This window comes from Argiope bruennichi, chromosome 1, assembly GCF_947563725.1.
Source record: "Argiope bruennichi chromosome 1, qqArgBrue1.1, whole genome shotgun sequence".
NCBI classification, from domain to species: domain Eukaryota; kingdom Metazoa; phylum Arthropoda; class Arachnida; order Araneae; family Araneidae; genus Argiope; species Argiope bruennichi.
Window position 1 is genome coordinate 46,104,100 of NC_079151.1, and position 15,654 is coordinate 46,119,753.

The 15,654-nt window shown below is 28.2% G+C and overlaps 1 protein-coding gene across 2 annotated transcripts in view; it reads right to left on the reverse strand.

The window, feature by feature from the left end:
• Positions 1-15,654, reverse strand: part of LOC129979136 (lachesin-like) — a 427,503-nt gene that overhangs the window by 219,440 nt on the left and 192,409 nt on the right. The gene's annotated exons all lie outside the window — the stretch shown is intronic.

Genomic DNA, 15,654 nt, shown 5'->3' on the forward strand with positions numbered 1-15,654 from the left:
GAAAGTTTTTTTGAAAATTTTTATGAAACATAAATGTATTGAAAGTCAATAATAGTGTGGTCCAATTACATTTAACACAGAAGATCTAAATTAAATTACTGATAGAAAAATAAAACTTGAAAATTACTGACAAAATCCAAAGCATTATCCCATGCATTTAATTCTTCATAAAAAATACCGTAATTTTCATGCATAAAAGAATGATGTAGCATATAAAAATGATGAAGCGAAAACGATAACAAATAAATAAGATATTTTTTGGAAGTAATTCCAATCTATCAACAAAGGAAATAAAATACTAGAAAAGAGTAAACATTGACTTTAGAAAATTGAAAGCAAATAATAGTTTCCCTTTTTAGTCAGCAGGTAACAGCAATTTTTTTAAGCCCTTTAAAAAAAAACAATTCTGAAAGCCTTTTTGAACGGTCGGCAAATTAAATCATTCATTTAGTTCAACTTTTATCTTTATCAAGTTAACTTTTTTAACGTTTGACAATGATTAGTGAAGGAAAAATTCTTTGTCCCATCGAAACCTAATCAATCTTATTGCTAAACAAGCGACAAATTGCATTTTTGCATACTGAGAATTTATTATTAATGATGATGATGTGATTATGGGGCAATGTTTCGTCTAATTACGGAATAAAATTTATCACACATATTTTCTTTTAATCTATTTTTTTTATTTTAGTAAACGTTGTGTATGATCAATTAAGAAGTATATTTTATGTAGCGACTTAATAATTCAATTTTTCATGCTCTCTTATTTATTTTTTCTGAATGTAAATTTCCCCATTTTTAAGTCCCAAACTCAAGCTTAAAAGATGTGTAGAGTGTGATAAAAATGATAATTCTCAATTTCTGAGTAAATTTCTTTCCTAAGTTTATTTGTTGTCTTACGGATTAAGGGACATGTCATAGTTTTCCTTACAGCTATCGAGAACAGTCTACGATTGTCATGTGCCAGAACCGTCATATATGTGGGCCAATTGACATTTAAATCATCAGAAATCAAACATATTCTCACTAATGTGGTGCCATTCAAACATTCTTGTCAACGAAACACAGTTCAAAATAGCGAGATCCATACACGAGGTAAATGGTTGAGAAAGAATTTATTAATTGACACTGTTATACTTAGAAAAGGGCTTGTATAAATCTCATTTTTTTTTTTTTTTTTTTTTTGCAAACCTAAGCAGAAATTAAATTGTTTTCATATAGCTACTTCATTTAATGAAATTCTGTAATTAGAAGTATATGTCTATGTACATTATTTAGGAAATAAAACTTTTTTTCCACATTTTTTTAAAGTCTTGTATATAAGTCTTAAATATATGATTTATTCTCTACGACATTATTTTCCTTTAATAAAAATTACTTCAAATTATTACTTGAACTATCTCTTAGAAATAAAGGTCATATTTCTTGATACTACCGATTGACACAAAATATTGCATATCATTTCCAAAACATTTCTCGATGTTCTGGATATCATGCGCAATGTTCAGAATATCATTACAATAATTTAAAACTTCTTTACAATTAAGGCTTTATTTTAAACTGAATTTGTATGTAATCATAATAAAATATTACATTAAATGTATATTCTCATCGAAGACGCACTATATATGTCAATTGCATGATATTTATTGAAACAAAATCTGCTTTACTTGAGTAAATTGTTCAAGCCATAACTGCATAATATTTCTATAATAAATCATCATTCTCATTCTGGTATTATAAACTAAATTTTCACATGATTATAATAAAATGTACATCATTCCATATATATTCCTTAAATAGGTTCTATATATATTTCATGTGCTATATTTGCAGATGCTTTACTTGAATAAATGCTGCCTCTACATACTGCATAACATTTATTTTTCAAATTATTACGTACTTTAATTCTAGTTTCAGAAGCTAACTTTGTTCATAATTCTAATAAATTGAACATCAGTCTGAATTTATTCCTGAAAGGGGCCCAAAATATACATTTAGTCACTTGAATAAATGTTGCTTTTAGTCACCGCATAACATGTCTCTGACAAATTGTCATCTTTCTCTCATTCTGGTTTTTGAAACTAAATCTGTTCGTAACTATAACAAATTGGTCTTCTCCTCACAGAGAATACTCGGAAATATGATATATATATGCCAAATGCATAATATTAACTTACTCTAATCTTTAATGCAAGTGCTTGCTTATATTACAGTAAGGGCTTTCATGGCTGCATGGGACGCTGGTTTGAACTGCATAAATTTTCCTGTTGTGGTTTAATGACTGGTTACATTCCCGATTCATACTATACTGGCGACGAATGTGGCTATATTCCAGAAGTCATTACCATTTATCATTATTCATTTTTTATTTATTTTGTGAAAGGTGTTCGATTATGTAATTACATTTAATATTCTAATAGCAACATAAAGGATAAATTATATGTAATTTGGAAGGCAGTGAATTTTTATTTCAATAATTACAAGTTAAAATACTGTAGACTAATTGCATGCCATTTCTTTCCGGAAATAGCAAATATTCATCTATATTGTTTTAAATATTCGAATGCTTACAGTTTGTTTCAAATTGTATTTTATTTGTATTAATATCGTTAATGTAAAATATTATTAAAAAGTATTTAGACATTTATTTTATATTAAATTGTGTATTTAAACGAAATATGCACAATATATCAAGTGTATTAAACATGAGATATTAATTTTAAAATATTATTCTGTCTTCAGTGAGCAAATAAGAGCAGTTTTAAAGTATAAAATATGTCTTATTTATAATGCTATAATTCTATCAATTTATCTATCTACACACACACACACATATATATATATATATATTATATATATATCAGTCTATCTATCTATCTACATCTCTGCATATTATATATATATATCGGCAGAAAAAATATAGTTGGAAGAAAACATATACTGTCTATTTCGTAAAAAAATATGGAAAGAAAATATAAATGCATTAAGATTAAGATTAAGATTTTGAAAAAATCATAATTATCATTATGTTAATAATATAGTATTTCTTAGATAAATAAATTTAAAAGGCGAACTATAAGGGAATATTCTTCTGTATATTTAGAAATAAACTTTTGTATTATAAAACATATTTCGCTGCATATTTAATTGCATGAAAAAATGCAGAATGAAATTACTTTCACAAAAAGTATTAAATTGTAATCAATCAATTCTAAAAGTCAAATAGTTGAAAATTTCTTATTATATTCTAACCAACTACTTATTTAAAAATAAGCAATATTAATTTTTAATTCGATAATGTGTTAAAAAATTTCTTAATTTCTTAATTTCAAAAATTAATAAATTCGTATTTTTATTGTGATTAATGTAAAAATGTTCTAAACAATTATGCAAGATCTTACATCACTTTTTCCTTCAATATGCATGAAAGAAATGATTTTTTTTTTAAATTTTATATTATATATCTTCCCTGATTTCACATAATCTAAGCTTCGATTTTTGGCACAGTTAAAAACAGAAACAGAAAATTCAACTTTAATTTAATCACATAAGTTAAATAATATGCTAAAATAGAGATTGTTATGCTAAATGTTATGCTAAAATAGAGATTGTTATGCTAAATGTTATGCTAAAATAGAAATAGAGACATATTTTTGACATAAAACAAGAATATTCAATAAAGAGTAAAATTGTATATTTATTTATATATTTCAACTAATTCCACCTTAATTTGAATTAAATATCCAGAAATTCTTATGTAGGAAAAAATTATTAGTAAAATGAAATATTAAAATACTAATAGATAAAAAGATGTTTTTTGCAATCTTTTAATAAATAATAATGTTATATATATGTCACATAATAAAAATTCAAACATCATTTAACATAAATTGATTTCTCTTTGAAGTATTTTTTTTTATTCATTAAAAGGTATTTATATAACATATGCTTGTATACAAAATTAGCGTAACAGAATAAATGAATAGTTTAAAAAATAATTTGCTCTTTTAGACGATGTATACTTCATGCATTTTTATAAAAAAAGCATTTTGTTATCAGATAATAAGTTTAAAAAAGTATAAAAAGAAAAAATAAATCTAAAATTTAACTCAAAGTAAGAATTTCTTATTTAAATTTTAGCTTTCAAAATTCATTTACATTTAGCGGCAACAGACGGAACATATCGCCTTGGTAGATTTTTTATAACAGATTTTGTCTAAAAAAGAATCGAGACAAATAATATTTGGAAAAGTCAGTTCGCCAAAATAATTACAGGAATCCCAGTTCCTACCATTTTATTTTGGATAATTTATATAAATGGACAATTGTAAATGAAACGGCATTTGTTCAAAAATAACGCAATTTCCTACTTCAAAATTTTGTTGTACAGTTCTTTCTTATTACCACCATTTTCTCGTAGATATAAATTCTCGTGAATTTGCCTCGCAAGATCAAATAAATCATTTTGACAAAGGAAACATTCATAATCTAGTATCTTCTAAATATGATTTGCTTTATATCTGATATTTAAATGTTGTGTCCTGCTTAGAATTTGCAATAAAAAATTTAGTGTTTTGAGTAATTTGGCAATCAACTTATAAAATCGTTTGTTTCAAAATGAGAAAAAGAAAAAAAAAAATGTTTTAGAATGCGATTTCTGTAATTATGTCGATTAATATAATTGGTCAACTATTTGGGCAGCGTTAGATTGCAGTTGATAATTATAGTTAAAATTTTTTGCAGTTAGTAATTAAGTTAAAATTATGCTTTTCTTAATAAATCAAAATTGCGAGATAAAAATAGCATATCCATCACATTTAATTATAAATATTTCGCAAAACATATTTTTCAATTGAATTCCAATGATGCTACTTAATTTTTGACCATATCATATCTATGATACTTGAAACACTGAAATACATAAATTGATAGATAATCTTTTTAATATGCCTGCTAACAAGGCAGAACATCAGATCTCATAGCATTCTCAGATGTCTCTCTTTATTCTTACTACTGAAACTGAAGACACGAGAGCTTAGAAGAAGGCAAGATGCACCCACAGATCGTTCTTTTGGGGATTCGATGCACGTAGAAGCCCTCCCTCAGCATCCCCAGCACTCCCTTAGGTTACTCTCGGCAAGGGTGGCCGGGGGGAGGGTACGCTGAAAGCATACTTTTTTCTTTCTTGTCCATTTGGATTTCACGTTCCGCCATGTTTGCAAAGACCTTCCTTATCAACATTTTATTCTATACACTGGCAAATAGCGTTTCCCCCACCAAGAAAATAAACATAACTCGAAAGAGAAATAAAGCTTCTGGGGCTTTCAATGGATTCAAGGAAAAGAAATGGGGGAGCGGTGCCCTTGTCATGAGGGTTTTATGGAAGAAATGGATTCGGAATGCTTTAAATAATTGACATTAGACATCTATTGTATGTATGGTGGAAACTCTAATGAAATGGATTTTTCTTTAAGTTCTTTTTAAAGTAAAACTGTTTGTCTATTATAACACTTCTGAAAAATAATATTTTCAAATACAGCTGAAAATGAAATTAATTAAAAGTTTCGCTACGAAAAATCTTTTTTGTCCGTGTAAAGCCGGACATGGGGTAAATATAGAATAGTACAGAAAACGACAAAAAAAAAACCTAATGACTTTGTTTTCAATATCAAAATCAATTAAAAAAATATATTCGATAGTAAATAAAAATGTCTGGTATTCGATTCAAATCTGCATTATTCTTTTGTTTTCATTAAAATTTAAGTTGAAAAATTATGTAGAAATGCTATTATATAAGCAGTATTATCAAAGTAATATTTAGTGAAATAAATTAATCTTTTAATCTTAGTGCCCATGCGTCATACCCCAATCAACTTATCCTTTTTTGTAGCTTATAAACTGAAATTAAATCATTCAATGATATAATCACATAATCCGTAAAACGTCAAGTATTCTATGGATTCTTTATTGAAATAATAATACATTAATTCCTTAAATTAAGAATGCCATATAAATTAAACTTGGTGATTTAGAATTATTTTAGATAAATAGTTGTAAACTGACAAAAAATAATGAAGGAAAAAGAATAATAATTAAAATCAATTTTTTGTTGAACTTCAATTTTAATTGGCAATTTATGTAAAATGTTATTTAGGGAAATATTGAAGAGCATTATTTGAAATGGAAGTCAATCTGAAAATAAATTCTAATGCATTTTGATACCAAATTAAAAATTGTTTTCAAATTAAAATAAAATTAAAAAAGAATTATTTTCAAATTTCTCAGATAATAAAAGCAGCAAAATAATCAATCAATCAATAATTCAAAGCATTTCAAAATACTAATATATTATCCTTAATTTCTTTCAAACTGTTTACAAAATAATAGTGGTTTTTGCGTCAGACATTGAAATTACCTTTCTTCTCTGTTACGATAAAAATAAAAGATTCCAGTTGTTTGGTCTTATTCATATCTCAAAATTTATTTTAGGTATTAGATGCAACTCATAGAACTAAAAACAAACAAATAAATAAATAATCTTATATACACTGAAAATTCCTAAGCAATAAAAATCTCTGCGATTTCATTAATGAGTATTGAAGCAATATAAAAGTACAAAAATACATCATTTTTTTATTTGTAGTAACTATTTCATTAAAACTCCAGTCAAATTATTAACGAAAGAGAAATAAATATCTGTAAATACTTATTGCATGAAAAATAATACTTTGTTTTATATTTCCTTGCTATAGGAATATATATATATATATATATATATATATATATATATATATATATTATTTGAAATGATCATTATTATTTTGCTGACAAAATAAGTTCCAGCTTTGATTTTTTTTTTTCATAGTCATTAAATTTGACGATTTAGTAAACAGAAAACATTATATATAATTTCTAATATAATTTTAGATAAATGAAATAGATAACAAAAGTAAATATAATTAGAGAAGTTAAAACATATCTTGAAGGATTAAATATAGAAAAGAAATAAATTATGAACAATTGTTCTGATTGAAAAGAAATCCTAATAATATATAAAAATAATGCACATTTTCAAAAAGAAAATTCACATATGTTAAGGATGAATTCAATTCCTAATTTAATTTATTCTAGCTAAAGAAAGGTTTTAATTCAATATTCAGCAATTTCTTTTATATTTATTTGCAAAATTTAGCAATAAATTGAATCGAATTACATTGTAATTTATTAACTTCTTTGCAATGTGAAAGATAAACTATGGTTAGAAATTCACTACAATTTGTTTAGTTTATGCTTAATTTTGCTTAGTTATGATTATTATTTATTTACTCATTCAAAAAGTTATCAGAATTATTTCAAAACAAACTTCATCATTTTGCAAAGGAATCGGATTGCTCTGCTGATATTTAAAGGGTACCTTCTCCCTGGGGTTTTATGTCATTCGCAAGAGGAACATTTGAAAACGGGATTTCATATGCGTTGGATTGTCGAATCTTTAAGCAGTGACTTTTAAATCCTCTGACAGAGAACACAAGGACACCCTTAAGGAAGAATTAAACATTTAACTAAAATTAGCACCAATTGTAGAATAACATTCCTTTACACACACACTCACAATAAATATTCAGATAATTCAACTATCTCAATAATTTTGAATAATTATATCATTAGAATTTTTGTTAACCGTCTAAATTCAAAAAGTATTCTGAGAACAATCCTTTCAATTTAACAAATAACTTGTAAAGAATTTTTCATTTTAAATGTGTTTCATTCTTTTGGATATTTCCAATTATGGTCAATAAATCGAGTTACTGAAGGCTCAATATTTCACTCCGTATTTCGCTTAAAATTTGCATTTAACTATTCTTGAATAAAATATTTCAGTTGGTTTTGAATACGAATATCTTGTTTAAACTTTGAGCATTTTATAGTATATCATAAAATTCCGATTTCGGAAATTTATATTTTTTATGCAAGTTTATAACCTACAAATATTTTATAAATGGTCACATGTCCCCTACCTCCTTTTCTAAAGATATATCATAAACAAGATTTCACTGACCATTCTCTATGGAAAAATAAGCAACAGTGTTCCTCAACCCCAATTACTGAGCCGTTTCAACCATTTTTTTATTTCATTTTAAATTTCAGAACCCTTGAATATGTCATCAATATTCTCCTGTATTTCACCATTCCTATTGCTGATATACATCTCAAAATTTTTCTTTACTATACATTCTCTATAACAAAAGAAATTTTGACAGAATCTTCCATTGCCAAAACCTGGCTTTCGAGTTTGACAATTCTTCATTTCAAAACTTATGGCGTCTAAATTCACTATCAGTGGTCAACTATCCTGTACCGTGCTTCATTTTCGAGATACTGCAAATTATAGCCTTGAACTATCATCCAACTTCAAGAATTCTGTACTTATTTCACCAATTAATTCCATCACTTTGAAAGACAGTTAGTATTTATATGTTTAGTGTACAAATACAATTTAAACAGTATTTTTGTTTTATGTAATGCTATATGATTATCAAAGTATATATACATTTAAAACATTTATTAATTCAGTAAATTTTAATATTTATTATATATATTACTTTTATGATTTAAACGTACAAGAAATACTTTTAGTAGCTTTAATACATAAACAAATAATTTGGCAAGAAGAAAAATATTAACATATCCACGAGAGTCAGATTAACAAATGATGCATTACATCGCAACATTCTATTTAAAGTGATAATCCAGAGACATACTGAAATGAAATATTTTCCCATTTAAATGAAAGCTTGCAAGTGAATTAAAATAAAATACGTTTTGTGTCTTGTGAATAGCTCCAAAGCGTAACTCGATACTAGGTAATTATTTCTGAGCTGACCTCTTTTCTATAATTTAGAAACAAGCTACACTTACAAATTGCGACATGAAACGTACTTAATTCCCCCGTTGCCGAATGAACGTCTTCAATCCTCTGGGAATCTTGGAATGCTTCTCAAAAAGAAATAATTGCCGTTAATGCGAAAACCCAGGTATTATTTTCCCATTCTTCCTTACTTTCAGTGAATCATTTTTTATGCATTTTCGGAAACGAGTTAGCGATTACTCGATGCGGTTTCCAAGAGCTTTATTTTTACTCACAGAAAACACAGGCTATTTGTTGATAATTGAGTTGCAAGAACTGCCTGGGGTTAAAAACAATTATGTTCTAATGGTTTTTCAAATGTATGCAAATTATCCGAGTATTTGGCATGTAACAAAGTAATGCCTTCCTAGGGAATCTTCTTTAACGAACCCCGTTTTTATATCTTTAAGCAATTATTTGTGAATGATATCTTATTTTCATGCTTTGAAGAATTTGTTTCATCACTTAAGAAAAAATTGTACAGTGTGCATATCTTAATGTAATTACTTTCATTTCTTAGACTATTAAAGGAATGTTTTCCTGAGAGGAAGAATCATACTTTTCTCCTTCTAATTATTTCTTTGGTGAAAAGTAATGCCCATATGATCTCTAGTGTTTTTAAATAAAGGTTGCTACGTTTTCCCGTTTAACGCCGGCATAGTAATTATGGTATTGTAGGTTAGACAAAATATTTATGGTTTGTAACGTTCAGATATAATTATTTTTTTTCTTTAAGTAGCAATTATTGAATGAAAGAAAAAACTTCTAAATAAATGTTAATATATGGAACTGTGAGAGAATAAAATGGAAAGAACATTTATTTCCATTAGGAATTTTTCGAAACTCTTCAGAGGAGAAATTCTTGCAAGGAACTATTATATTTAATTTGAATATTATTAAAATATTTTGCACTGAAATTCAGGGGAAATTAGCTCTATAAACAGATCTAATTCGGGGGTCAAAGAATATAATTACTAGAAGTTTGGTTTCAGGTGTGGCAACTTGATTCATTGGTTTCAGCTTGTTGTTTATTTAAAAAATAAAGTAAATACTTTTTGAACGGTCATTATTAGAATGGAAGGAATATTTTTGTTTTTTTAAATTGCTAGCATTAATTATAACAAATTCTGAGGGCTTTTTTTACAGGACATCACGTTGATGAAGAAATAACTTTTGTAAATCTGTTTCTGTAAAATAAATAAAAAAGTCTTGTAGTTCTCCGAAAATTGGCCATTTATTAAGAAATCTGACCTTTTCAATCAGAATAGTTTTCTTAATATATCGTTCAGAAATGTTGAAGAGTCTGAAAAATACCCCAAGTGAGATAACAGAAACTTTCAAATTCCTAAAATACCAGTTAACATCATGATTTCTTCAGTGTGTGAACAATTTAATGAAAAGACTGAATTAAATTGATGCTAGGGATTTTTCCTCCCGTGAATTTTCCTTTCGGTAATCTGGAAATATACTGTAAAAATCAGTATGTACGTTATCTAGTTTACTGATTACCAAAAGGTTGTTATTTAGATTAATCGTCTACTCCAACACGCATTCCTGATAGATCTAATTGCTGTGCCATCGTATTTTAAACAAGAGTAAAAGAGAAACTACCTTCATCTTCCATCAATATTCACCACGCAAAAATAAGTGTGTCGACAACTTTCTGATAGAGATTGAAGATCAAGCCAAATTGCGACAGCACAAAGATGTTTCCATTTAACTTTCTAATGGGTCACACTTTCTGTTACTATTTCCATCTCTGCCTTTTGTTCCAATTAGAGAGAACTTCGCAACAATTATCATTAATATAAATGAAAATCAACTGAATAAATCACCGAAAGTAACAGACTTTTGTAGATAAAGCATCAAAGATAAGGGAATTAATTTGAATTGAACACCAAACGACGACTTTACGACCATCAGATAAAAATGCTGCATTTAACTAATGCGCATGAGGAGTCCCCACAAAGCCCACCTGGAGCCTGCAATCCGTAATCGATTAGATCTAAATGGATAAAAAGTGTTTTGTTTCTAAACGCGTATAAGTTATTCTGCACGGATGGCTTCGAAGGCTTTTAATTAATCCGGACGAAAATCCTTTTATCGGATTATTGCAGAATAAACTTTTTCCCAGTTTTTACATTAATGAAAGATTCGTCTCAGTTGAGAAATATCGCTTCGATTGCATAGCTGTGAAACAATGAATCATTTTGATGCGTAAATTTAGCTTAATTTTCCCGAGGTAAATTGTATGTAAACTAATTCACAGATTTAAAATAAAAAAAACAAAAACAGCGGCATGTTAATGTTATCAGCAAGAAACTAATCAGAATTTTTTTATGTAATTTTGTTTCAAATAACGATTACGGTATAAATAGTTATTACGTTGTAATGTATTTTGTGTTTATTACATAAAATGGATAATCAGTTATTTACACTAGATTAATAGTTTTGTTTCTCTTATCATTAGCTTTTCACTTTCTATATATATATATATGTATTTTAGCATGTAAAAGAATCATAAGTGATTTTATTTTCTGTTACTTAATATTTCATGGTTAATTGTGCAAGTTGAAAAAAATTATTTTTTACTAAAAAATTATATCTTTACTACTGTAACCCTGTTTTAGAAAAATTTTGAAATTTCTTGTGCTTGAATTATAAAAATAGATGAAGACACAGAATATCACTTTTATATGGATGGTAAAAAACACTTTTCTACATATGATGTGGCATTTAATTTGAAGGAAAATTAAAAACAGTATAAAATATTACGAATTATGTTAATTTCTAATGTAATTACCAGAAAAATTAATAAATAAAATAAGTCATTTGAGTAATGTTATGCTGAATATTCCAAATAAGAAATTCCTCATTAAGTCTACCAGTTTAATCGAGTTCATATTAATTCGATAATTAAATTACATCACAATAAAAACAATAACTCTCTTTATATTACCCAAATGGCATCAGTGATAGATCCATAATTCTATTATTAATAATTTTATTCAGTTCCAATTTAATAACTATTCAAATGACTAATGTAAATCTAAAATATAAATTGCTCTTTCAATAGGTACAAAATCGATCTGTCAGTAACAGTCAATTTTACTAACTGATTTAACTACTACTACCACAAAATAAGATTTAATTTAACATTAAAGATGAGAATATTATGGAAAAAGAGTTAAGCGTGCACTTAAAAACTTCATTCCGATATATAAATGTGCTTCAGACCCTTTTTAAAAGACAGTAATTGTGCCCAGTTTAACAACTATTCGGATAACTAAAATGTTGCTGTAGTAGATACAAAATGAATCTATAACTAAAGCGTTCATATTTGTCAACTGATTTAAGCAATAATCTACAATTGAGATAAAAATTATACAAAAAGATATTCGATTTAATATTAAAGATGGGGAAATTCTGCAAAAAAAGTTAAAATTGGAATTAACAATTTCATTCATCTGTATCATTATGACAGGTCCTGGAAAATGAGGCAATTTAGGGGGAAAAAACTTTCAAAATAAGATTGACCCTCACCATATGTTTGGAGCAGTTTAATCATCAATGGTTCTTTAGCCAATAAATTCCATCAAACCAAACCAGTAGGCACAAAGAGGTTCTGTCAACACATCCATATTTGTTGTTGTTTCTTATGGGACTTGTCATAGACAAGTCCGCTGACAAAGTCAACAATTTTAAACCGATATTTTTAGCACCAACTAGGGCCAAGAGTACGACTTAGCCACTCATGCGCCACAACGCTTTTTTACTGGGCGGACTTCATTCACACATTGCATTCACTGATCCGCAGATTGCAATTTAGACCTGAATCTGAGGTTGGTTGGTTGGTTGGTTTATTCGGGTTTAATGGCGCAAGAGCCAAAGGCAGGCTATACTGCGCCAATCGTATGGTTTGAGATGATATCACGTGAGAAATTTAAAATTACATTAAAGATCAGGTCAGTAAAACAGCAACAATCAAAACTTGAGAGACAAGTTAAGCTAAACAAGTTTTAATCTATATAAAATGATAAAATCCAATATCTTTTAAAAAGTTAAAAATATACAGATGGGGAGGTTCTCCCACTAATTCTCGTATGTTAGGTGAAGTTGAGTTAAAATATTTAATGCGATGAGAATTAAAATTGGGGCACTCATCTAGGATATGCGCAACAGTAAAATCAACATTACATGATAGGCATCTGGGCGCTCTCTCACCAAATAATAGATATTTGTGAGTGCCAAATAATAGATATTTGTGAGTGAAACAAGTAACACCAATGCGAAGTCGAGTCAGTTTCAGGTCGGCTGTTCTTATGGAAACAATGGGCCACAAATGAATATGCGGTTTAATGAAATGTAGCTTATTATGGGTCTCCATATCCCAAGACTCCTGCCAGAGGGAAGGGATATAATGAATAATTTTAAGTTTTGAATCCCGATATGGAATTGATGTCTGCCATAAACTAGAAGCTGCTTTGGCAGCGCAATCAGCGTCTTCATTGCCCAAAATTCCAATGTGACCAGGAACCCAGCAAAATAAGACTAAAAAGTCGTTGGCCTGAAGTGTTTGCAAGCAACATAAAATATCTACTGCCACAGGATGCATCAATTTACTAGGATGGGATAATATCTCCAAAGCACTCATGATGTCTGTATATAAAATATATTTACGCCCATCAGAAATTGCAATTTTCTGAAGAGCGCAAAAAATTGCTACAAGTTCCGCTGTCAAAACCGAGCAAAAGTTGTGCAAACGGTAACTGTAGATTTGAATCTGAATCTGAGAACGATCATCTCTGAACCAGTATCCCCAGTGGTATTGTCTGGACTTGGAGGACTTTGGGACCAAGAAACCAGCCACCTTATACACGGTGCACCAGCCACCTTATACACGGAGAGTCTTCGACCGGGGGTACTCACTACCCAAAGGATGCGAGTTCAACGCCCCAACAACCAGACTATCCCGGCCTTATCCATATGTATTAACTGATTTCAACCAGATACTATTACATACAAAATGAGATTTGATTTAACATTTGAAATGCGAACATTATGCAAAAAACGAGTTAAAAATGTAATTAATTCCATTCCAATCCATCCATGTGCTTCAGACTCTTTTCACATGACATAGACGCACTCTAGAATCTTAATTATTTAGGAAAGAAGACAAATTGGGAAGTAGAAAAAAAGGGACTCTTGTGCATTAAGTGCCTTAATTTTCGTAGATAACAAGATTCAATGTTCATTAAAACACTGGCTCCATAATTTAACCTTAGACCTTTTTCGTTACACTCAGATCATTCTATTTAATAAATCTTTCTATCCCGGAGCAATCCACCCGCAGAGCGCTTGAAAATGGTTCCGAATTATTTTTGAAAACTGTCTGTCTGTCTTTCTCTCTCTCCCTAGATGCATGTTTCCCAACGTAATTTGTAACTCTGAGAAGATGCTAAGACTTCAAAAGAAAGATTTTTCCGTCTTCCCAATTATCAAGTAGAGACATGCACTTTCCGTTAATGATCTCCGAATTCGTTCTTTTCTGTCTCCGTGTTAAGTTCCGAGAGCTACGTAAATTGAAAATACTATTACTCGTTTGTTTTCAAAATCGATTTTTAAAACGGATTTTGAAAGATGAAAAGAAATATTAAACTCAGATTGTGAATATTCTGATTGATTTGAAATTCCCGAATGAAAATTTAAGTCAGTATTCGAAATATTATAATATTATTTGATGCATGATATTGCACGATGTAATTTGATATAAACAATTTTTTAATGGTTGAAATAAATTTTGAGATGATAGTTTCTGCTCTTAAAAAAGAAATTTGTGATTGAGTGATTTAAGAATGACAGACGCTGGTTAGATCAAATAAAATTATATTCAAGATCTAATGAGATATAATCATAAACAATCAGATATAACACAATTACAGATAAAACAATTTAAACAAATCCGCATGATGCTCCATTTGACGATCTTTTTCTCTCTATCGCCGCCAGAGGGCTATTCTTCTACTTGCTACAAATTTAATTTTTTTTTTTTTTTGAGTGTGTGAATGTATTTCCCATTTAATAAATTTAACTCACTATGATATTTTACTTTTGAATCCATTTAATGCCAATTTACTTTATTAACTTTTCTTATAATAACGAACAATATAAGATGCGTTAATAAAATGAATAACAAAAATGCAAAGCAATAATAGGAACAGACGCGTTGTTGAAATTTTGAAATATGTAAAACGTTGTTGTCTACGATAGAAATAACTTATAAAAATTAGCATCAGCATCATGTAAAATGGTAAAATGCTTGAATGTATGTCAATGGTATGGAATAGTAAATGTATTTGAATGTATTTAAGGAAACAAGTTCCTGCAAATAGTTCATTTTTATTTTACTGGAATGAAATAATATCAAATCCTTATGTTTGCTTCTAGTCATTTGTTTACTTTCTTTGTCCCAAAGCTGCAAATAAGATTTATAAGTCATTTATTATTCTGAATTCTTGTTGGAAGAATATAATGTCTTATATTCCACATATATAAAAACACGTCAAATAAAGATTCTTTGTGTTGAAACATATTATTTCATCACTATTTCCTGATTAAAAGAACTATACAAAAATCAGAAAATAATTTTTCGATATACAAGGCAAATTTCTCGTCCAATAATTTGTAATTATTATTTAATTAATTTTTAAATCCAAATAAATATCTTTTTACGTTTCAAACAG